We start from the raw sequence: 25,807 nt of genomic DNA, 5'->3' as shown, positions 1-25,807 counted from the left end.
TGGAAAATTTGCATGCTGGCTGAAGATCTTGTCACTTACAAAATATTAGTCTCTTAAGATGATTTCTTCTACCAAAGACAGTATGGCAGGTGAGTTCTGCTTTGTTTTTGCTTTTCTTATAAAACAATAAGAGACTAACAGCTTTGAGAACAACCCAGCAGTGAATAAGCAGGTACCATACAAGTTTGCTGTCATTTTTCTCTCCAGCTTATTCCAGGATATCCCTGGCAGCACTGATGTGATATTTCAGGTTTGTGGCACCACTTCTACTAAAAGAGATCAATCCCAAGTCCATTTTCTCTTCTCCGGATGCCTTTACAAATCTTACAGCACATAGACAAATACTCAGTAGGGTCCTTTCTACTCCTTTACCCACTCAGCATTTTTCTCAGTGATGTGTCCTTCGAAGTAATCTATACCCACGTTGCCTTTAACTTACCATAGAGATTGCTTACTGGCTTCCCAGAGGAAGTTTGTGCCATGTAGAACTCTCATTAAGAACTCATATTAAAAAAGGCATGTGTTGATGTATATGTCAGAGTTTTCAAAATCATTTTTTTAGAAGTACCTGAAGAATATTTTACTTTCTGAGTATCTATTTTTTTTCAGTGATTATTGCAGCAATCAGTGGAGAAACTAGCTTGATTAGAATATAAGTGGGTAGCATTAATGAATCCCACGGGTACATAAAATACTCCAAGAGGTCTGGAACTGGTGCTCTTGAGACAGCAGTCTCCTCAGATGACAGAAAACAGCCATCCGGTAGAATCAGAAGGTTACCTGAGATGTAAAGAAATGACCTGGCTCTTTCTAACAATGCAAAATATTTTCTAAAAAAAAGAGAGAGAAAATACATTTACTTTATTTTCCCCAAGACCACATATCTTTGTGCGAGTTAGCAATGTCATTTTATGATGCCCTGTCCCATCAAGTGTCTTTTACATATCCTGTCCAACTGCAGAGCAGGCCTAGCCCTGTTCTCTTTAAGTTACAAGATGTAATTTCACAGGGCTGGTAAACATCTGTCGTGGCAAAACTTTCTCCTGCAGACTTTTGAACTTCCTTTGCTTAGATTTATCTCTGAAGCCTTTCCAAATGCTTTTTATTGTTTTCTGTATTTTTTCTTCTCTCCTTTTATGTCGCCAATTATTTTTAGATTTCCTAAAGGAAATTTTCCAAAGGGCCAAGGATTAACATTGAATCAAATGATTTAAAGATAGTAACAAGCAAAAGGAAACCAAAATTTCAGACAATCTAAAGACTTGAAAATCAACCCTCTAGGTATAAATGTATGCACAGCAGTAGTAACACTGACATGTGTCTTGGTGAGCCTGAGTGAGTGAGCATGTTGCAATTTGAAATCTGTAAAACACTCTCTTGAGATTAAAGTATGGTCAGTGTTTCTGTTTCCAAAAGCCTTTATTTTAAAGAGTTACCATACAATTGCTACTCAGCTATTGCTCTAGACTAGCCCACTAGACTATTGCTCATTTATTCCATTTACTAGTTTGCATTATAAAGATGACTCAAGGCAGTTAAAGTCACAATTAGATTGTGTTTGAGATGATCCTTTATTGAGAAGCTAACAGTTAATGGTTCAAGGCCACCTTTCAATCAGTGATGATGGATATCTAGGACAAGCAATTCTAGAGTGATTTGTTGTTGATATCTGAACAAAAACAGGTCAGGGTCACAAAACATCATCACCAGCTAGACAGTATCCCTTAGCTTTATTTCTGTTATTCAGACAGATCATCCAGAGGATTCATGGAAATAAAGCAGAAAGATGGAGAATATGTGTTTATATCATAATACGTAGCAGGGCTTCAGGCCCATAAGGAGCCCAACATACACAGATTTCTGTGTTTATACAAACATCCATTAAGTGAGTGAGCTAGCCCAGGGAAACCTCCTTCCGGTAGCAGGGCTGGAATGAGCTGCTGGTGAGAACAGGTGGTATAAATAGAAGGTTGCAGAAGGCAGAAAACAGAAAATCAATTATGTTAATTTATCATGAAGAAAATACTGGCAAAACTTTAATTCAATTAGTATCAGTGTGGTAGCAACAGCATCTTTGCTGTTGCATTTAGACTTGTTTAAAAAGGAGAAAAAAAATGTCTTTGACTTTTGTCTGTTGACAGCACTAGAGAATTTATAACCTTGAGTGAGATGTGAAAGTGAGGGAGGATGGTGTTTATCCAGTGCAGAAAAGCATGCTCTTTCAGCTAGCTTTATTCAGAATAGTTCATGTATTTTTACCAAATACCATCAGATTTACTCTGCATTTTAAGATTTCTTTGAGTGCAGTAGAGATCTGTATTTTTGCTGCTTGGCTTCTGTCATACCAGAAAGTTCTTGATGTGGTGAGGAGGCCGTAACGTCATGTCGCTTCGAAAACATCCATCTTTGAAAACAACTACAGCTTGTGATTTTGTTCCAGTGGAATGAACCACTGGACATACCTTCACACCCCTACAGTGTTTGATTGACAGGTCTCTTGACTCGGTCTGTGTTTCAAGGAGTAGGGTGACTGAGAGATACAGCATCCAGCAAAGGGATTCTTCAGGAGACCTCTTCCCCCACCTCTTTTGGCCAAAACCAGTCATATTTCCTCTTTTCTAGTGTCTTGCATGCTTATACCATGTAAGGGTGACATTTGCACATGAAGCACAGCCAAGCAAGGAGCCCATCTGAACTGTTGCTCTTGAACAACATCTTGTTGCTCTGCTTATAATCACACTCTTTTCAGGGAGATGAAACTTCTCACCTAAAAGTACCCAGTTAAGGACAAGATCTCATTTTAATAACTTGTGTGGTGTTGAGTTCCTGCCCCTTGTACTCCCAGTCTGCTTGGTGGATGGTAGTCTCACAGGAACAGGTACTTGTTCAAAGGCAAAAGTTACCACCTCCTGCAGCAATATAAGCAAACCCTTGATCTGCTGCTGAGAAAGAGTTGATTTATCACCGTCTCTTCTCATTTTGCTCTGACTGCACTGTAACTTATCCTGAATGGATTTGATCCACCTCTGACAAATGCCTGAGGGGCAGTTTTTTAGATGCTTTGGTAATGTTTGAATTTCAGGTTAAGCAGTGGTCAGTGGTTTTCAATTGAGTGCTCACTCTCCAGCCCTCAGAGTACTGACTTTGCAGCTCTGGCTGGAGAGGGTGGGAGAGAGAGGGAGAAAGAGAAATTCATTGACTTTGTCTCATTCCTCCTTCTCTAAGAGCAGATCAAAGAGCCAGTGGTAGATTGCTGCAGTCAGGCTGCTTTCAACATGGATCCAGTATGGAGTTTCTATGGAGGAGATTTAAGGAGATCATCTAGCACTTGGTTTTCCAGCCTCAGTGCTGCTAGGTGTGTGTGCGTGCACATGGAAGTTGTGACATTTTCTTTCTAAAGAATGAAGTACTTAAAAAAAAGCACAAATAGTTAAGGTGCTGCCCCTGAACTGAAGTTGTTGTAATGGAAAATTTATACCTGAGGGGAAAAAAAAAAAATAAAAAGTTGAAGGCTATTTGGAAACAAGATGAAGACCAGACCAGAAAGACATGATCTAGATCGACATGTGAGGTTCAGAATTTCTCTTTGGTGCTTAAAAAGTGCAATTTGCACGTCTGATGCTAGTTTCAGTCTCTAAGGTAAGAGACAGATGAAAACTTATGTCCATGTGGAACATCAAGAAAATTAACTCAGAACTCAGCAGCCTTAAAACTGACGTGGCTAAAAAAAGGGACAAACCCTGACATACCACCAGTGCCCTAATTTTCAGGAATTCTTTGATGGGAAATTTCACAATAGTTTTTCATTGTGGGTCCAGGTAGCATTGTAATGTGTGAGGACAGAATGAGAGCTAAATGAGAATAAGTGTGCACGGACATATTATCATTAAATAATGATAATGGTTAAGAGAAGACAAGGGAAAATACCATTCAGGTCTTTCTTTTTGAGTTTACTACAGAGAAGTGACTTAGCCTAGGCTTGACTTAGCTTAGGCTTAAGACATTTTCAGCTAAAGAATTAGTTTATATAGCATGCATTGAGATGAGTAACGTTTGTGATTGGAAGGTATACAGCTGAAAGTTACTGGTATTTCCTGAAAATACTGGGATACTAAGCTCATTATTCTTTTAGGTAAGGACAAAGATATGTACAAGCAGAAAATCATGGTAAAAAAGGAATGCTTTCACATAATAATAATAATAATAATAATAATAAAGGCCAGAAATACTAGAATTCTAGAAATACTATTCACCCTCAGACTAGATAACTTAGATCACTTGCATGGAGGCACAGATTCTGGAATAGGTTATGTAGCTGAGTGGAGTAAAATTTTAAGATGACTGTGACTACTGCCATGACTACCTAAAATAAATATCATACTATGATAGTTAGTTGATTTGTTAAAGACCGTAGGAAAGTCAGTGACAGTCAGAAACAGTCTAACTGACAGTTAAGTTAGTAGCCTACTACCCCATCTCCCAGGCCATTACTCTAAGACTGATATTTATCAGATGCACTTTCTCTGTATCAGAATATTTCTGAATATGAAATAACAAGGGCATTTCTCTTTCTTATTTGCAAATAAAATTGCTATCCAAAATATATGAGGTCCTATTGCTTTTTACCAATATATCAAGACCTTCAAAATCCAAAGAAGGTTTGTTACAAAAGTTCCTTAAACAGACTGTGGGTACTCCTGTTTGTCAGGCCTCTTAATTAATTTTCAGGTGATAGAAATCTCTGATTATTTATAAAGTCCATGATGTCTCAACTGAGATGCTTGGAAGAATTATAAGTAAGCTATTCTAGGCTTCTCTCATATCTACTACATTCATTTGGAATAGAGGGGGAAACTAAGTTAAAATTATTAATAAGTGAGCTTCGTTGTCATGGGAACCAGTTGTCTTAGGTCCTCGGCTCCAATACAGCTATTAACCCCTAGTCCATATTTATTATTCAAGGGAAATAATTGACTTGAAAAAGGAAAATTGGTTGTCACAAGAAAAGACAAGCCACTGTGCTAAATCAGAGTCATTTGCATGCAATGAAAATGAATTAAGGAGGATGAATCTTCTTCAGCCTTACAGTGATTTACATTTGGGTTAGTGTTCTGCTTTTCTCAGCTCTCAGTATTACTGCATGTCATAGAGAACTTGGAATAGCAGATATAGAATGAAATACAGTACCTGAAAGCTACCATGTTTTGCCTTAGACTTTTGTCATGATTTTCTAATCTTCACCAAACCCTCAAAGTTTATTCCAAAACAGGTCATTAATATTATTAATCAGAGTGTAAATCAGCCTATTTATGAGCTTGTACCCATGAGGCTACCCCACTTGGCTTAACTGCTATGATTATTCTTTCTTCCTGTCCCCTTCTTCCTTCCCAAAGGAAAAAGAACTCATCTTTTTTCCTCCCCCCAACTGCAATGATCCTGCATTAAAGACAAGTATTATACTTGTTCAGAGATGTTTCACGAATCTCAGAACAACCATTAAGTATGCTTTAATTTCATTTTTCTATCTAAACCAACAGAAAATAGGATGAAATTTTGTCTTATTTGCCTGAAATGTTTTGGAATTATTGAATCAGGAACTTCATTTTTTTGCTCTTTTTTGCTTACTAATATTAAGTAGAATATGGGCATCTCATGTTTATAAATATTCAAGCCTGCTTGTTGAGTTTATTTTTAAAAAGTGTTTTACTTCTTCCTCTCCATGTATCACGCATAAAATAGATGTGACAAAAAATAACAATTAGAAATATTTATTAGTGAAAGTCCTGTGATGCTTGTGAGGTCTTTGGATAAAAGGTAGTATATAAAGAAACTTGATGGAAGAAGGAGATGAATCTGTCAAGTATCCCTGTATTGCTATATTTCCTATTCTGCTTTGTCCTCCCTTGCTTTTCTTACTTAATAATGTATGTATTTTGGATAACTCATAATCTGAACGTGCTGTTTTTGAGAGAGCAAATAGAACCCACCTCCCTACAACATGACTTTCTCTTTTTTTATCTCTGTTTTTATTCTTTGCCTGTGGTATGATCTCACTGCCATTACTGTTGGGGCACCTATCATCAACATAAACTGGAGAATGGTAGAGAGGTTCATTTATGAACCTGAGAGTTGATAACATTTGTACAATGTTCTCAGGAGTGCAGATAGCCATGAATCTTTCTGGCAGCAGAAGGATCCTGGAGTAGTAGTACTACTGCTGTCAGTCAGTATCTTTTTTCACATCATAGACTGCATCTGCTTGCAAATATTAGAATTTATCTATAGATGGCAGCAGACTTACACTACAAGGCCAAGGCTAGAATTTTCAATTATTTTCAATTACTTGTGCATAATCATTTCATCTCTGTAAAGACTCTGTAAAGAAGTGCAGAACAAATAAATGGCTGGATTAGTCCACAATTTTAGCAGCTGAGAGAAAATCAGAGAAAGACCAGGAGACAAAGAAAGTTTGGAAAGGAAAGAGAATGTTAGTGTTATAGGAAAGAGAATATTAGACAATAGTAGAAGTCTACTAAGCAAATGGTAATAATTTACTGTGTCTGTATTACAAATTTATCATTTGGGAATTAACCTATATATTTTAATACCATCACTTTGCAGCTGGAGTCCGCATTGTTTGAACAGAGCTTTGCTGTTGGCTTTCTGTGTTGTTCTCTTTATCATAGGTAGCTTATTTAAAGCAGCGCTTTTCTTATTCCCATGGCTAGGAAACCACTATGACAATATTTATGATAGGAAACCTTGTGCATACATCATACAGTAAGTGGACATGCTTCATGGGAGCAATTAGACACTGTATTAGGTTTCAGTGACTGAAAATGATCATTAAATGTTCTATTGCTATGGTCTTATTATTTTCTGGTCCTTCTTAAGAATCATAAAAGAGATTAAATTCAATTTATTGAAAGGCAGGCCATTAAACCCTTGATATGTGCTGCATAGTGTGCATCAGATTTCATAGTGGAAAACTGATTTCTTATGGGAGATAATAGAAGATAATGAAGGTAAAAAACAATTATAGAAAACTAAGGTCCAGTGGTTATCAGCACCATCAATATTTGCATATTAGTCCCTAAGGACTTATTCACAGGACATCTGCTTTATGAGTGAACTTGCATGAGCCAAAAAGAGCTTTGCTATGCATTAGTCATTGTTTTCGGAAACCTATATGAAAGAAGAAAAGTGCACCTTGAAATTTTTAGACTTCCTGTATGTCAGCCAAAACTGATATCAGGTGCCTTGCAAAGTGAAAATGACCAATGTACCATAAAATTATCTTAGACAAGAACAGCATATGGATAAAATATTTGCCTTTTTTCCTCTTAGGTGATATAATAGCAGTGAACTGAGACTGAAGAACAGTAATTCTTGTATTTTGCTTGAGGATGTGTATGAACAAGGGAAAAGAGACAGGTTCATTCTAAACTGTATTTTCAAAATATCTTAAGATCATCCTATTTTGTAAAGTAAGACTCACCATCCAAAATTCAATCATCTCTCACTTACTGTTGTAGGTGATTTTCATCTTCTCTTCTTGTGGTTCGTGTCAAAAAAAGCCCAGGATGTCAGTACAGACTCACTAATGTTAGAGATAGTCAAGTCTCTTGACTTGTTCTGTCATCTGTGATTCAGCTTGTTGAGGCCTATATTCAGCATATAACTTTGTGAAATCAGAGAAAAGGAAGTAGTAAGGACATCTCCTGCTTCTTAAGATATCTTAAAATGTCTTACTGCTTGTTGGAAAGTATTCTCTGTTCAGTGGAATACACTGCCAAGTTTTTACTTAAGGTAGATACTTATTCCCTTTCTTTCAAAGGACCTAGAAATATCCACTGCTCTTTTGAAACTACAGTTGAAATATGGGTGGTTTGAAATGGTTTCAGTTTTAGTGACTTTCAAATCGTTCCTGTAAGCACTGAGTTCAGAAGTCAAATTCTTTTTGGTCTTTGAAATCTTTGAGGAATGGTCCTAACAAGGAATAATAATAATAATAATCTGTTTATAAGAATACTCTAGCAAGATGCAATATGTGGCTTTTAATTCTGTCTTGTGGAATAAAACTGAACTTTCACTTGCTAAAGAATGAGCTGCTAGAAATTAGAGGCAGATCTTTTTTAAATACTGTAATTGGTTTTCTGGATGTGACTAGTAAGGTTCACGAGGGAATTCAAAACTGGGGACTTCAGGCAATTCTGGAAATCCTTATCCTGGAATGTGCCTGTGTCAGAGCCTGCCAGCAATAATGCTTAGACAAGAACTACCTGCCTGTCTCATAAATGAAGTTGCATATCCAAAAAATCAAATTTGAACTGCTTGGGACCTTGAGGGTCACAGACAGAAGTCTCACACAGACTAGATAGCAGCTCAGGGTCTTCACTCTAGATTTGCAACATTAAATTTTTACTTTGAAAGACTAAATCTTGTTATGTTTGTGATCCTTGATTGCCTATTTGTCAATTAGATTTGGTGGGATTGAGTCCTTCAGTTTGCTGTGATGAATTCTACTACAACTTTTTTTTTAATGAATATTATGTATCTGTGCTGTCTAGGTGTAGGATTTTATATATTTTATTATGTATGTATTGCATTTTAAAAATAACATCTTGAATCTCTGTAGAGACTATGATTTAAGAGGTTTTACAGGTTAATGCAGAGAACTGAATTTTGAAAGAAAATAGTAGGCCAGCTCAACAAACAACATGCACAAGTCCTCATGGGTTAATTTTTCAAGTTTTTGCCCTAAAATGTTTTTCTTAATGATCATTACCTCTTGTCTTGCCCGCAAAGTCAGTTGATCTTTTTTCTTCTAACCACTTCTTTTTTCCAAGATCTAGTAAAAAATCCATACCATTTGAGTGACAGAACAGAGACGTTTTCCATATATTCTACTAAAAAGCAATTTTCTTTTTGAGAAATCTAGAGAAATGTCATGGTCTTCAGAGATAAAGCTTCTTGGGGCACATCAAAGCGTAATGCACATCATTTCATTTTATGTCTGTTGTGCACAAAAAAAATAAGCTTTATTCAAGAGAAAGTCCATTCAAAACTTCCAGACTACTCTGACAGTTTATTGGTTCAGTAACTAGAAGCTTTGGAGAAGAAAAGTGAATAAATCTTTGTCATGGAGGTGGTAAAGGAGCTGCAGTGAACTGCAGTAGCTTAATATTAAAAAACGTCCATCTTTTTGCACAAGCCTGTGCTGGTTAGTGGTGGGTCTGAGTCACCGTTTAACAACAAGGTTCTGTAGCCAGAAAAACATAACTTCAGCTAAGCAGGCTTAGCTTCTGGAATAACTAAACTTCAAGTGTTTCCCTGCTAAAATTCAACGTAGAAGAGCATTGAGTATGGTGTATATGTTTTCTTTGAGTGAGGCTATTAGAGAGAAGGAAGTTCAAGTTCAAGTTTCTGCTCAGGCTGAGAAGATTCCAGCTTATATTACTTCACTTCCAAGAAAGTGCCAGAACTACCATTCTAGACTTCCAGTTATCTTTTCCAAAAGTTCTTCACCACCCTGTCAGTGGCAGAGTGATCCCTCTGATAAACTCAGCACTGTGCCAGTGTATACAGATGACTTTACACATCCATCTGGGAGATGCTCCAGAAGTTTCTTGCAGATTGCCAGTCAGATGTCAGCTCAGCAAGTTAACTCAAAGCATCAACTCATGTGTAATCTATCACAGATGATTTCAAAAAGAGCAGGTCATGCTGAGCTCACATGAATTTTCTCATAACAAGCTCTGAAAGAGCAGAGATAACAAATTAGTGAAGGACTGTAATGTCTTAAATTAGTGCAACTGTTTATTAAGTGAACATCTGCCTCAGCATTAGTCTTCATCTTCTAATATAGAAAGAACTTCCGCAGTCCACAAGTACATACAGGTTTCTCTCACTGTTCTACTACAGTTAGACTGGAAAGTACCACATGCTGTCCTCAAGGCAATCAGCTTGCAAAATCAGACAGTCCTAGGTGCTTACTCTGCTGAACATTCCTACTAGAACGAGAGGGTAATGTCTTAAAAGACATAGTTGAAAAAAATCATTCAGCAGAAAAACAAAGAAGGGAGGGGATTTGTAGCAGATAAAAAGTAACAGAATGTGTACTAGTGCTTATAGACTGAGTTTTAGGAGATGAATGTCTTGGTGCACAACTATTTGTAATTAATGCTATTCACATATTGTAAAAAGTTAATTTCTCATATACCCATCACCAGCTATTATTAAAGTAGAAGAGTATTAAGACTTCAGCACATTAAGTGACAGTACAGCTTTCCATCACTTTTTCTTCTGAAATTCACAAAATAAGTTTCTTGTGTTTAGACAAGAGATTAAGCTTTAAAAAGCTCACTAAGCTTTGAAGAAAAAAAAAAACTTCAAAAAACTTAAACACACCCATTTTTAACTCTTCTGTCCTTGAGGAAAAAAATCTGAGACAACATTTTCATATTTCACGAGTCAAGTTGCTTGCTTTTTGTTAACTTTTCAACTCTAAAGATGAACAGAAGAAACCGTGTTTCTAGAAGTAGAGATAAGGACATTTTGAGTATTTACAAGGAGATAAGAAGAAAGGTTAATTCCTCATTTCGTCTGACAGTTTTTTTCCTTTCGCTTCAGTGCTTTTTGTGAGAGAGAAGAAAACTCTGTAGTGAGATAAGGTAGAGTCTTGGGAGAATTGAGAAGAGTTAACTTGTATATGTAAAAAAGTATCTCGTTCATTAGCTGTCCAAGCAAGCTCTGGAGCACTACTAACCACGGGCAAATGGGAGTGAATGTAAAACATAAGAAACATATAGAGGGTGAGCATGAAAGAAGATAAGTATGTGAAATAAAGCACTAACTTTTCATGTTTCCTGGCCTAATAAATTCCTGATTTCTCCAAGTACTGCGTGAAATGAGCTTCCAGTGAAACAGGGAAGCTACACTTCAAATTCAGATCATGCAGATCAGCTTGCATGAGAGATTTCAGGCCTGGTTTTAATCATCACAGTTTCTCTTGTCTAGTGAGGCTTTCCCCACCAGCTGTTATTGTATTGGTTTGAGTTTCTCTCCACAATTTAACAGAGCGCTCTTCTTTCTTTCACAGCACACTGATGAAATATAACTTCTAAAGGCAGAGAGCAGGGGAATTGTAAATGCTCATTTTCTTAAAAGAGCATATGTCAGGATAATTGCAACAGTTCTGATATAAAGAGTGAAAGAGTGAAAAAGGGTACATACTGACTACCATATGCAGACCTCTGTCCTGTGGTTAGCTGCATACTTCTGTGAAGCGCACAGGATTTCAGAAGCACATTCCTGTCTTTAGGGACCTTGCAGAAAATTGAGACCTGGGCTGCAAAGGTAAGCGCACAGGGCTGAAGTGAAATGCATGAGCACTTTGAGAAAATTCAGTGCAATTAAGCCTTCCCCTAGGTTGTTTTTCTGTTACCAGGTGGATATTGAAGGTCTCTCTCTTACAGTCTGTGGTACCCATAAAAAAACAAAGAAATACTTGAAAATACAGCTGCAATCTAAACCTAGATTGTAAGATAACAATATGTTTTCGTTGATGAAATACATCACTTTCCTCAGTGCTAAATAGAGTAACCATTATAATTTACTTCTAACCATGTCCTTTCTAGAAGACTCTTCTGAGTTTTGGAAAGCATGTTAAAGGAAGAAATCATCTATATACACAATTCATAAAATCAAAAGTGTCATATATTCAGATCTACCCAAAATTAATAAATAGAAATTAAGGTTTTTTTTTAAATATGCATTTATTCCAGTTATTTTTGGAATCCTAACTTAAAGTATTAAGATGTTTCTCATTTAAGACATTTTTCATATTTTGAATAGGCTTTAGAAGAAATGAGAGAAATGTTCTGAGAAAACATTTAGGCTAGTGAAATTAGAGAGATGGGTCTATTGCCTTTTCATTTCTGCTTAATTCTATACTGTTGGGTTTCTTACTATTTCTGGAGTAATAGTAAAGGATAAATACCTTACACAGGACCTTCATTTACAACTTCAGCTAGAGCTATTTTCTCTCCTCTGACATACTTCATTATAAAACCTTAGTTTTCAAGTATCTTGTCTCTCTAGAAAGCTGTTTCCAGTCCATCTCTCAGTTCCAGATGGAGTCCTGTTTCTGATAAATTCTGAACTATAACCTTGGCTTTTAGGAGAGGGAAAAAAAGTTAAGTTTATGGAGGAAACAATTTACAGATCTAATTAATTAAGGCAATACCTTTAAACTATTTTTTTTTTTTAAGTTGCAGTGATCTGTTTTTCTGAACTAATTTCAAAAAGGTGGGAGTGAATTCTCGCACTTATTGCTCCTCTCATAAAATCATGAATATCACCCCTCAGAGAGGGTTGTGGATTGAAGATAAAGTATTTCATTTTTCCACTTAGAAGGGTTTTTGTTTTGGTAGAGTTCTCTAAAGTAAGTCATATGTAACTGGGAATTAGATTAGCTCTAAATTACATACCAATTATGGAAGAATAGAAAGGCTCATAATGGATCGTACACCTTCTTGTTGTTGAAAAACAAAGTAATAACATAAAAAAAAGTCTAATAATGGCTATATACTCTGGGTCAGACAAAAAACTCCTTCCAGGCAAGTCTCTTGCCCCTGAGAAGAATATAAAAGAACAGTTATAGAGGGATTACTCAATTATTCTCTAGACTTCAACCATTTTCAGTTCGGAGATTTTCTGAGCTACATTTTGACTAAAATATTCACAAAACCTTGTTGAACAAGATGTGTCTTCCTTTTTTTTTTTTTCTTTTGGTGTTCTTTAATGGAATTTTTAAGTTTGTTTAGTCTTTTATTAAACTGCTATTTATATAGTAGTTTAACTGTATAAAACCATTAGCAACTACCACAGCTCTGGAAAGGAGAAATATTTTTCAGATACCTTTTATAAGAAGAACCACTTCCTTTGGAATTTGCCTCCTTTTAGCTTAATTCAGTGGTCTGTTGTTCTTGTATTGCAAGGTAGTACAGATAGTTGATCACTGTTTTGTCTCAATGATTTTGAAGACCAATACTACATTTCTTTCAATTGTTTTTTTTTGCAAAATAAAACTGCAAGCTGTGATCATCTATATCACTCTGTTGTTCTGGACTTTCTCCAGTTCTACAACCTTTTTTATCAGATGGATGCAGTGGATTTCTATGGTGGTAAAGTCAAAGCATAACAAGCAGGAACTGTTAGAGAAGAAGAGAAGTTAAAGGTGGTGGCAAAGAAAGTTATAATATCCTATCATAGTCTCCTCTATACCTTTCTCACATGTGGTAATATCTCTTTGACATGACCAGAGCATTTGGATTAGTTTCTCTGACCTTCAGACAAATAGCTAAACCAAACTTCTAAACATTCTGTGATTCATTAGTGGGATTGGAATTGTTTCGTTTATCTCAGAGGTCATAAGAAAGACCTTCAGAGATGGTATGCAACCCTATAGGTTATGATCTCTGGAGCAGTCATACCTGTAATGAGCTGTGTCTCTTCCTGCTGAGTATCCTGCAAACTGCCTGTTGAGAGGTTGTTTGGGTGTACTCAGCTACAGGAAAATATTGTAAATAGAGCCAAAGTGCTTCTTACTGCAGTGATGCTGGCCTAGCAATATTTGAGATATGTGTGTGTAATTTTTTTGGTTGTATCAAAAATGAACATGAAAGAACAGATTGCCTTTTCAGTAATGTGTACTGGGAGTATGCCTGCCTCATGTCCAAATATTCATCAGAATTTTTCTATTTAACTAAAAGGTTCCTGAAGATAGATAGAGTAAAGCTAAGCATATCCATTCTTTCTGCTAGTGTTCTTCCACCTATGCAAATACCTGCCTGGTGTTGTTATGCTGGCAGCTTTGCTTCTGCTGTTCTTAGCATATGTCATCTCACAACTTGAGGAATAAAAATGCAAAAAAAAAAAAGTCATACCTAAATGTCTGGCCTAAAAGCCACTCAACTAATCTCAGCTTTTTTTTCAGAGTTATTTACAACATTACCAAGTTCTAGAAAAAAATCAGATAAAAAAAACTTTATCTTTTTATAGGTAGTACCACTTTAAAATTGAAATACAGTGGCTAATATATATTTTCATAAACCAATTTATAATAAGCATTGAAAGCAAACTTGCCACTACCATAGGCAATTTTATAGTGATTGTATGGCTATTCAGAGTGTTTCAAAAATAACAGCAAAAATATATTACAGGAGCTTGTAATTATGACACACTCATTGTAAGCAGTATGGGGAGATTTACATATAGATTGTAGCTGAAAATGGTGACGGGCATATGAATGCTTTATAATGCTTATACAGTATTGCCTATTTAGCTTGTGTAATGTTCAATTATTTTAAGAAGGAAGATGCATATTTTTAGTAATTGTCATCATATTACTTGATTACAGGAAGCGTGTATTTTATGTGAAAGACAAACATAAGTATTCTGTAGAGGAAAAAGTACATGAAGAAAGATGAAGTGATTGTGATGCTCTCTTGTGAAGGGAATGTGGTTATTATGATCAGTTGATGGAGAAACTAGACCATAACTGGCTAAGCTAAGGAACTGTGCTTTACTCATTAGTATGATCTGATTTTCTAAAAACTTCTTGAAGCATAAATGTTCATGAATTTGCAGAAGTATAAATGGAACAATTTTTGCTACAGTAAGTATAAATATTAACCAGCTATTAAGCTAACTGGGGCAGAGAATTTAATCTAAAAAATCCTTATTAATATATCTTGATCTCAGAATGAAGCATTTATTTCAATATACCTCTTCAGTGGAAGATTTTTGCCACTGTAGGCGATGACAGCTACATTGCACATATTCACTGTAAATACATAGGCATTCCCAATAGTCTGCTAATGCTTCAATAACATATAAAAGGAAAAAACAGTTAAATACATCTTAATTTCTCTGCCAGTTTTCACCAGACTGGAGGGTGGAAATAGGTAGATGAGGTCAGAAGTTCAATGCTAAAAAAATTCCATGTGTGGTATAAGAGTGCAAATATTAACAGATACTTTATTTTTGTTGCAGGAGAAATATAACATTCTGTTGACTTGAAATGACAGCACCGAGTCACTAAGAAAATTGCCATCACAAGATGTCATCACTCTCCTACTGACCCACCTTCTTCTATGGCACAGGATCTGAATCACTGCCTCATCCACATGAAGCGTCTGTTGCCCTGTTAGCTGCTGAGAAGAACTATGGTAATAGCACCTTTAGTGAAATACCTTTTCCTTTTTTTCAACTGTAAGGATCTGGAATTTAAGAGATTTTAAGTGGTTCCCAGCTCAGAACTGCAGCCAGCAGATATTATTTTCTTCATGCATGCATATGGATTTCCAGATTCAAACATATTGCATATAATTTTATACACTTACCACATTTAACTCACAGCCATCTAGGTATCCTCTGCAGTCAGTAGACAGAAATGCATGCCTCCACAATGTTACTGAGATCTTAGTGGGACTAAACTGACCTTTGTTGATACCTATCCTGTTCCATTGCTGTAGATGAAAGAAAGAGCAAATAAGTCATGAATTTAGGCACTGTGTACTTTGCAAGAGATTAACCTCAACTTTAGTGACTAACTTTGCTCTGGATTTCATCAGGAGGATGAAACAATTGAACCCTGGTACAACTGATTTTAAATATTTAAATACTTTATTGGATTTTCTCTCAAGTCATTAGTGGGATAGCAACATATTCCCTGACATAGCATAATCCCTGACATCTCAAGCCAAGGAAATTTTTCTTTCACATTTTATTCCTGCAACACCTGACACTATTAATATGAACACATTTAACATATCAAGAAATGCATAGCTATCACATCAACTATTACATTTTGTTCCTTCTTCTGTTTCTTTCAGTGGAAAGCGGGGCAGTTCATTGTGATTCACTGAGACATTTATTAAGACCCTTAAAAGATGAGAGATGGGAGGCATCAGGATAAGTACTGTAGACTTCATGGCCAGAAATGCAATGAGGCTCTTGAGAATATTTCAGGACATTACTTTATTCATGAGCTAAAGACGGTGACTGCTGAGTGAACAGTGATCGTAATAGTGTACCCAATGGGTTTGAAGCCTCCTGCAAGAATATACTAAAACCTTTTAATATTCTCTCAGCTTGTAGCAAATCTCTTCATTACTGGGTGTATTAAATGAGTGTGAAGTGCATTCATCTAAAAATGTGTCTATCTAAAAATAATATTTTTTGGAAGAGCTACTTGGAGAATAGGAAAGGGGGAAGAAAAGAACCATATGCTTTGATAGCAAGTTATTTTACTTCATATGCGTTAGCAGAAGTGGAGGTGGCATAGATTTCTGTTTTAAAATAGGAAAGCAGTGTTGCAAGTTAAAGACATGTTGTCAGAAAATATGGTGAAAGAGAAGTTACCACAATACAACAGAGCTCTGAGAGAAAAACACCAAAGAATAGGAAACTATTGGAAATGGCAATTCTTGTCTGAACTCCTGCAAAGCAGAGTAAGATACATTTTGAACAATTCAGTTCTTCAGTTGATCTGGGAGAACTTTACTATCTATACATATAAAATTGAAAGTAAATTGAAGAGAACAATGGTTATTTAGCTTTCAAAAGACTATTTAATAATAATCAGAATTCTGGAGTAATGATCTTGGGCTATGTCTTTCTGACCACCATCCTCCTTGGTGTACCGTGATATACTGCTATTACCAGGATGTATTTTTTTCCTAATGGATTGTGTAAGACTTGGTTAGATGTGGATCACTGCAAACAGGGAGTTGCCGGGCTTCTTGATTTACTGGTATCTGTTCATAAGTAGACATCTCAGTTTGTGTGCTTTTAACCTAGAGAGAGCAATTAATCTGGTAACACAAATAAGATTCACTAAGACTGTCCTTTGTCTCAACAGATAAGCTCCACTTGGTCAAAAATTCTGGAAAGAGCCTGTTCTGTACTATTCTTTAACATCAGCTTTACAAAAAAAAAAAAAAAAAAAAAAAAAAAATATATATATATATATATATGCATTGCTGTTCTCTCCAGGATGGAAAAAATGGTGTCATTTTAACATTTTTCGTATCATCACTTACCTACTTAAATTTTGACAGCATGATGGGGTTTTTTTTTGCTTTCAGAATTGTTGGCATTCTTCAACTTGATAGCTCCAGTTATGTGCAGTTCAGAAACATGCAGAATTGTCAGTATTTTGGAATTATCAGATGATATCAATAAACTGACTATATGGCTGCCTCTGAGCTCCCTGCTAAGCAAAGCATATTTGTGGCACAGGTTGAAATATGGGCTAAGGATTTCATTTTCAGCACCTTCCTGTAGAACTCATCTGTTTCATTTACTCCTGAATATAAAGGGTATTTGTATTATTTGTTACTTGTGCAGCAGATTTGCAGTGTTAAGATGATGATATAAGGCTTTTTTTATGTTGCTGCATCTGTAGAGTGTTAGCTGTGCTGTCCCCCTAACTGGTGCATTTCTGCTGCCTTGCTGCCTGAAGAAATCCTCTGCCTGGTCTCCATGGCTGGCAGGGTGCCCCCATACAGACTACTATACAACTCAAACTTGTGTGTCGAACAAACTCCTGATATTTTAGAATTGTATAAACCTGCTCTGATGTTTCTATCACACTGGAAGTTGGTCTGCATACTAATAAGATAGACTGTCACTCAATGACTTTATGCTAATCTAAAAAAATTCGTTGATAGAGAAAGTGATGCAAAGAGGTTGATATCAGTCCAAAAAAAAAAAAAAGAAGTAATACTAAATTCCTGTAAATACCCATGGATGGGATCGAGGTTTGTCCCAGAATGTTGTATACTTGCATACATAGCATAGTTATGTTGCTATATATTCTAGCCTACCTAGAATAGTTTTCATGTACCCATACTGGGAGTGACAACACATTGCAAAAATAGTACAGAGTTTACATATTAATTTAGGCCTAGATCCTCAAAGATGTTTAAGTGACCACTTGCCAGTAGTCACTTATATAGAAATTAATTGTATTTGGGTTCTTTCCCTTAAAATAATTTCTTTTTGAGGTTGATTAAATACAGAATTCGAGTATGTTATTGATGTTCAACTTGCGTTGTTTCTGGAATAAGAACTTAATACACCAAGAAATAACATTGGCAACTATGGACGTGCAAAGTAAAGCTTATTTATCTGCAAAATTTCTACCCTAGAGTAGTCAGGAATAATTTAAATAGTGGATGCTTGAATTTCAGACCTATTACATAATATATTGCAGCTACTGTTAAGCCAGCAAGCCAAAACACTGCAGTGTTTGAGAGAACTTTTGTATCTTTGCATGAGGTTGCTGAGAAGTTAAAATTCATATCTTTCAGGAAATACCATCTTTTACAAAAATAACTCATCTGAATTTGAAAAAAAAAATCATAAATCAAATCTTAACACTCCAGGAGCAGGAAAAAAGTGATTATTTTTGTTTTGAGTCTATTTATATATTAAACTTCTTAAATATATTATTGATAAACAATTTTTTAATTACAACAACGAAATCTGAACTACAAAAACAACAAAGAACCTATGTCTTGATATCAATAAGGTGAGGGTTTTCTGGCTATATTATGGATAACTAGGAAAAAGGTTGATTTTAACAAATGATGTATTATTGTGGAAAAGAATATCATACAGTTTTCCTACTGAAAATACCTCAGACAACCTTTGCACTGACTGGCTCTACTTTACTAACATCTTACGCTTTCCTGAGTATAAGAATATAAGAATCTTCCTTTCACATAGGAGAATAAACATGGAATAAGTTCAGGCTACGAACATTGTTTTCCGGGCTACACTCATTTCAGAATTTTCATTTTAAGACAAAAAGCATGAAAAGCTTTCTGACTGATACTGGTTTAGAAAGATTATTTCTGACTTTAATTAGTTACTGCAAAAAAGGATGTCTTTAGTTAATTTTGGTTGTGCTCTTAAAAGATTTAGGTTAAAGAGCTTCCATTAATATTGAATTTATTTGTATTTTTAAATACTATACTACAGTTAGTTTAAAAGAAGTCTTTGAGGTGAAAATAGGAGAGTCAGAAAAGACCAAACTTTTCAGTGACTCTTGCCCTCACCCATTTTTCTTCACTGCAGTTTCCTGAGGTGTAAATAAATTGAGAATTGTCCCAAGAAACATCAGCTCCATGGCATCTATGGCCTTCTCTGGACTATTATATATCATTAAAAATGTGAATGCTTCGTTCTTAGGTAAGAGGCTTGAATATGCATTTGTTATTGGCTGGAGCATTTTTAGGAAAGGAAGGTTGGCCGATAAAATGTTGATTCAGCAGTGACAAACAGAAAAACAGATGTTGTTCACTTCGTCGTTGTAGCAGCAGTCAGGGAACATATGGAAATGAGAGTCTTAAATACACAAAGAAGTCAAAGGTGCAACCTTTCAGGAAAACATTTGACTTTTGATCTTCTCTCTCTCATAATTTAATGATGTATGTCTAGGAAAATCTCCTCTCTCTAAAAGTTATAGAGGACATTCATATTTTACTGTAGCAGATTTTTTACTGGATAAACAAAATTTACATTATGAGCGTCAGTATTTCCTGCAGCGCATTGCAAGTTTCGGTGTTCCGGGATTCTTCTTAATAGGAGGGAAGCATAAAATATTAAATGCATTGCAGTATTCATTTACCAGTGAGTATGTGTATTTCCAATAGGTAATGTTCAAAACTGATGTTGTTAAAAAATGCCTTAAACAAACTACTCTTATGAACCATTTGCTTGCACTTTGAATAATTTATTCCTTGTGTAAGGAAAGAATTGTTCACTGTCAATCACTGTATGTAATGTAACTTTTGAATTAAAATACAGTAAATAGCTTGGTGAACTTCAAGGATGTGCTAGTGGCACGTTGTATGATCCTTGGTTTTTTTTGTTTCTCAAGAGAGTAAGGGTCAGTTTACTGAACAGCAACGGCTTTATGTGGGTGTTTTCATTGACATGCAGGAATAAGGCCCTAATAGAAGAACTGAAAGAAAATTGAGAAAAAGTGATATCTTTTTTTACTTTGTCTTTTTTTAAATGTTTTATAGGATATTTCCTGCACAAATCTGAATGGATGCAATTCACTGAGTGTTTTCTTCTGAAGAAGATATTTGAAGGAGGAGCTTGCACAACTGTAAGGTCATCATCATTGTCATGTTCCCTGCTTCAGGTATAATAGACAATATGAAGAACATGTTTCTTGTTAATAGCTTTTAATGATACAGCTCTCATGGTCCAAGTAAGAAGTTTTGTACAAAATGTCAAAACAGGAAGTATGTAATGCCTGGCTGCCCGCAAGTTTGAGGTTTGGAGATCTTTGCATCTCCATGTGTGGCTCGGCACATCTGGCCTTTGTTAGTAGTCTGTAGAGACTCCCAATTCATTTCTCCTGGAGTCTTACATTACAAATAAATTATTTCTTAATTATAACCAAGTTCTCAGGCAATTCATTTCCTATTTCATAAGGAATTTTGAGAAGATCTATTGAATTGACTTACCTAGTAAGGAGCAAGTTCACACACACACACACACACACACACACACACACATGAATACACCTTTGTATACTGGAAATCAGATTAAACATCAAATTTGGGAGTAAAGTCATCACTAGTATGAATGAGTTCTTGTGTCCTCTATAGAGTTTGAACCAAATGAAATTAATGATATGTCCCCATTTTAGATAACATCATTTTACAGTGAATAACTAAACATTTTGCAAGATTTTTCTTCATATTACAAAATGAAATTTGCTAATAGTTGAGCTAGCATATGATAGATAAAGTTTGTCTTGGTTTTTGTATTGCTCTTTAATTGATTTACTAATAAATAGAGATTTCTTCTGCTTACGTGTCTTAAAGTCTCTTCTAGCATAGCTAAGAACAGGTATCTCTCCGTATACAAGGCGTGTTTTATGAGTGAAATAGTGTGAAATATAATCCATCTCTTGTTATGGTATAATAATTTATTTGTCTGTTTGGTTAGTAACAACAAGTGAAATTCCTTTGAAGATAGGTGACAATTTGCATGAATTTGCAGAGATGACAATTTGGGACCTAACATAAGAAAAGAATTTGATGATGGCAGCAGTTCCCTGAATCCAGAATAATACAACAGTGATTCTAGGAGAGCTGATAAAAGCTATTATTTTTTTACATTGCTGTTGGTTGTATTCCAAGTTAGCTCATCAATCACACATGTTTACAGTCTGAATAATATTAAGCAATCATCTGACATCTCATTTTATCCTAAAGTGAAGGAGTGACCCTGTTTTGTCTAGTGAGTGATGAGGAAGATAACAAAGCAACAGCACTCTTTGCTGTGTATAGCTCTACCTGCATGTGATGTTACACACCCTTGTTAACACACAGCTAACCTGTCCAAGTCTCTGCTCATCTACCACAGATCTGTCAAACAAAGCTGTGACTATCAGGAAACATTTCTGTCCACACACTCTGCAAATCAGGTCCTTCTGTGAGATGAATTTTCTCCTCAAGAAGTATGCATTTTCTCATTCAAATATTGCAGTAGAACTACTGGTTGAAGATAAATGATTTCTGAAATGTTCATCTTTATCTCACCTTCTTCATCACACCATACTACCAAGCCCTCAAAGCCAATGGAAATACTTAGCAGCTAGTCACATCTGCTATCTATTTAGCCATCTTAAAATTCATGAGTTATAGTTGCAGTCAAGTTATACTAGAAGTAGTTCCTTCATATGTGGTTCACAATTTAATCATAAGGAAGCATTTCTTGGGAAATACACATTTGCCTCACAGTTATTTTAATTGAGGGATGACTTATTTTCCTTACCATCTTCCTTCTTCACTTTTTTACAGGAATTACTTTAATAACATACTCTTTTTTACATAAAATGAAAATAAAGCAAAGGAAAAGATATTAATAAAACAGTATTTCATTTTGAAGTAGGAAAAAAAACATTATTTTTTTCTTAAGACTTCCTATTTTTACTTTCCTATTTGCAAAGTATTTTTTCCCCAGTATATGCAGATATCTGTCATATGCAATGAAATTGTTACTGATTCTTTCACAAAGAAATATATCCGGTATCTTGTGACTCAAAATTTCTGCTTCAGGTTAAAATCAGAATATTGTAGAAAGTGCAGATTTGCTTCTGATTCTCAGGCGAAATCCCACAGATTTCTGTTTTGCCATGTATTTAAACTGATGAATGTCAGTTCTTGGTACTTTGTCAGATAGAAGATTCTAGAAAGTGGATTAATGTTTCTAGAATATCAGAATTAGAAATGACTGTTGTCCTTACCTCTTTTTTTTTTTTTTTTTTTTGATAAATTTTCCCCCATCTCTGTATCTGAAAATTATTCCCACAGGCTCTTCAACTGATGGCTCATGCTAAACAATAACCTTGTTGCACCTACTCCAGAACAAATGCCAGTTTGAAATAACAGTTGTATGGGGACAAACTGAGTTTTCAAATTTACTAGAAAATGTGAATTTCTGAATATCTGAATGATACTGGGAACTTGTATATCCAGTTCTTCTATTATCATCTTGATATTGGATGGCATTGGTTACGGCAATTTTGTAGACAAGTGACTCTTTAACAGTGTGTCTTTATACAATAGAAATTTGTGCCCATGTACTCTTATTAAATGGACAGATGATCATTTATCTAGGAGAACAATGGAAAGAAAAAGTGCAAGTGAGAAACTGTAAATAAAGATCAATTAAATGTATTTAAAATTCATTTTGGTCTACAAAGATAATTATCCTTAGAAATACATGATATACAAAGGGGTTTGAGGGGTTTATATTTGTGGGGTTCATCTGCTGGAATGTTGGAATGTGCATCTGTAAAAGATAGTTCCAGCTCCCCTTAAAGGCAGTTAAAAGGTTCATGGTACAGCTAACCACATGTAAGGTTTGATTCGTCCTTAAGTATATACTTGCTTAAGACAGATGACTTATTTCCTAAACTCCCCTGCCTCTGTGAAACTGGATCTCTGTTGATTGTAATGGGACACAGTGAACCTAGTTCAGATATAAAACACCCATATTCCAGATGTCTGAGGTTAAATGAGATGAATGCCATTATATCAGAATGACTCAAATTGTCTAGGGGGAAAAAAGTAGTACAGAAAGGGGAATGCACCAAAGATTTAACTAAAGACTTTTCTACAGATTGGGAATTCATTGCAAATAGAACAATAAAACTAATCACCTTTAAACCTGAGGCTGATAGGTATGTGAAAGGAATTGCAGAAAACATTGTGGAGAGAGCCGAGAGTAGGACTGGACATAGTATATCCTTTCCTGTCCTATATTGTATTGAAATAGACCCAGAGAAATTGGGTCAGAGTTACAGTAAGTGTAGGTTAGAGTTTTCTCCAATACTTATTCAAAGCTTGCAATTTTCAGATGGAGGAAGAAAAAAAAAACAAAAAACAAAAAACAACAACAAAAAAAACACCTGCAAGTAAATTTAGACCAAGAATATGCAGATACTGTAAATGCAAGAGTTATAGCACAACCAATGAATGCAATATTTTAGCCTGAGTAATATTCATGGAAAAGGGTTGGGTTTTTCTTGTTTTGTTTTCTTTTCTTTTTAAGAAATATATTTATGTGTGCATTAGTTGACTACCCTTATGATTTTCATCTTGATTGTTGTTTTTCATTCCTTATCGGAACTGGTCAGATAAGAAAAATATCCTTCATGAATATTTTTATGAATAAACAGAATGTTGCTATGATGTTGGTCTATGCACCTTATTACATATTATTTAACAGTATTCTGACAACTGACACTTTGTTCATGAAAATGAGTGCAAATCCCAAAAGCATAAATCAGCGTTGCTGCTCATCCAAAAATGAAAATCAGAAATATAGTTTGCATTATTCACTGGTTGTCATTTGTTGAATTCCTGTCTAAGAAGATTTCAGATATCCTTTGGGTTCCAAAAGCAATCCTGTGAGACTCAAATAAAAGATAAATGTAGTGAAGAAATAGCTGAAGTGAACTGATTTTTCTGAAATATAGAAGACTACATACTGTATAAATAAAGTGCTAAAGTATTCATAGTATAAGTAACTATAGTCTTGATCTAAGCTCAAAGAGTTATGGAGGTAAATGGGACATTTTACACGGTTAAAGTGAAATGTGAAAAACATTTTTGACTGCCTTGCTGGCTTGTAAAAAAACATTTTTACAGATTCTGGCCTGATGATCCTGGCATTAGTAAACAAGGGTGAGAAGGCCAAGACAAGGAGGAGATATTTGTTATGGAGAATTCTTATTTTTTGCATACACCAACTCTACCAACTGGAAATACATACTGAGATGGGCTGGAGGTGAACTGAACTAAAGCTACTATTTATAACAAAAAAATCCGAGATGTTAAGTATTTGAACAAATACAAATATAGAAAACCTTTTCTGGTATAACCTTTTGTTTTACCCTTTACCACGCCTGGTGGTGGTTTCCTGCACTCCAAAACAAGCTTTCTGGCTATTTCCTTTGATTCCTCTATCTCTAGTACCTCTGTTCCAGCTGCCTACTCATCTTTGCTAGAGCTCTTAGTTGTGATAATGCCTCTTTTTTAGATAAATATTTCACAGATTTATTATTCTTTGTGAAACAGGACTTTTAAAAACCTATATACTAGCATTTTGTTCTCTAATTCCTTAATTTTTAAGAGAAATCCCTTTAATGTCTGTTTCTTGATCTTTAAATGTAAGGGTTGGTCTTGAATTTGATTTAATCTCCATTATAACTTTATAAACCTTGCATGGATTGCTTTGATGTTCCCTTGCCTCCAGTGAGCAGACGTTTAGTTTTTTTCAGTCTTTTTCATAATACAAATCTTTGAAGCTTGCTATCATTTTGGTTGCGGTAGGATGTACTCAATCAGCAGCAATTACACTGCTTCCAAGGTATTGTGCCTGGGCAGTAGGAAAGTACTATGTTTTAGTTGATTTCCATTGCATTTCCTCACTTGCAATGTAAGGCATGAGCACTTCACATTTCTTTTTCCTGGAAAAATCTTTTCCTGAGCCTTTTTCTATAATAGACATTAAAGTCAACTCCAATCCCCTAGTCATATGTAAAAGGATAAAAAAAAAGGTTGCTTATAATACTAAACAGATTTTTGATGTCTTTTTTTTTAGAACAGGAGGACTAAGCTTTTTTTTATTTGATATATATATCTTTGAATCATTGGAACAGCTCATCTTGGGAAGAGGTAAATTCAGTTGTACTTGAAATCTGTCATTACATCTGTGCTTTATGCTAAGTTTAGGCTTAAATAATTTTCCCTCTTTACTTCTATCATCAACTTCTTCTCCCCTTCACTTTTAAGGATATTTGTTGGAAAACAGTCCAAGCAGCTGAATGCCAGTCAGTTTATACCAGCTGAGGATTTGTATTTGAAGTATTCGTACTCTCATGCTAGTCAGACTGATACAAATGATAAAAGCCTACAAGACAAGCCTTTAAAGCTGTACCTCATACTTTGATACATATTATGAAAATATATAGAATTTCACCATACATTTTAAAATGCATTTTAAATGCATTTAATTGACTTTAAGTTTTTTTCCTTACCGTTGACCTTTATAAAAAGTTACAGAATAGCAAACTTAAAAAAATAATTATTTTATATAGTTATTAACTCTGTAATTCTTCAAAGCTTTCCGAGTTCAGAATTATAAAGTTTCAGTTTTCCTGTAATGAATTCATGTACGTAAATACATCTCTGCTAGCCAAGAG

At 35.2% G+C, this 25,807-nt stretch overlaps 1 long non-coding RNA gene across 1 annotated transcript in view; it reads left to right on the top strand.

Moving 5' to 3' along the window:
- The window catches only part of LOC112955019, a 37,379-nt gene extending 16,935 nt beyond the window's left edge, over positions 1-20,444 (top strand). Inside the window, exons 2-4 of the long non-coding RNA XR_003250815.1 lie at positions 15,058-15,233; positions 19,150-19,263; positions 20,103-20,444. This is a non-coding gene — a long non-coding RNA (uncharacterized LOC112955019). The remainder of the gene's footprint in view (positions 1-15,057; positions 15,234-19,149; positions 19,264-20,102) is intronic.
- The last annotated feature ends 5,363 nt before the right edge of the window (positions 20,445-25,807 follow it).

Source organism: Nothoprocta perdicaria, unplaced genomic scaffold (genome assembly GCF_003342845.1).
Source record: "Nothoprocta perdicaria isolate Ctin4 unplaced genomic scaffold, notPer1 scaffold_53, whole genome shotgun sequence".
In the NCBI taxonomy this organism is placed as follows: domain Eukaryota; kingdom Metazoa; phylum Chordata; class Aves; order Tinamiformes; family Tinamidae; genus Nothoprocta; species Nothoprocta perdicaria.
This window is presented reverse-complemented; position numbering and strand designations above follow the sequence as displayed.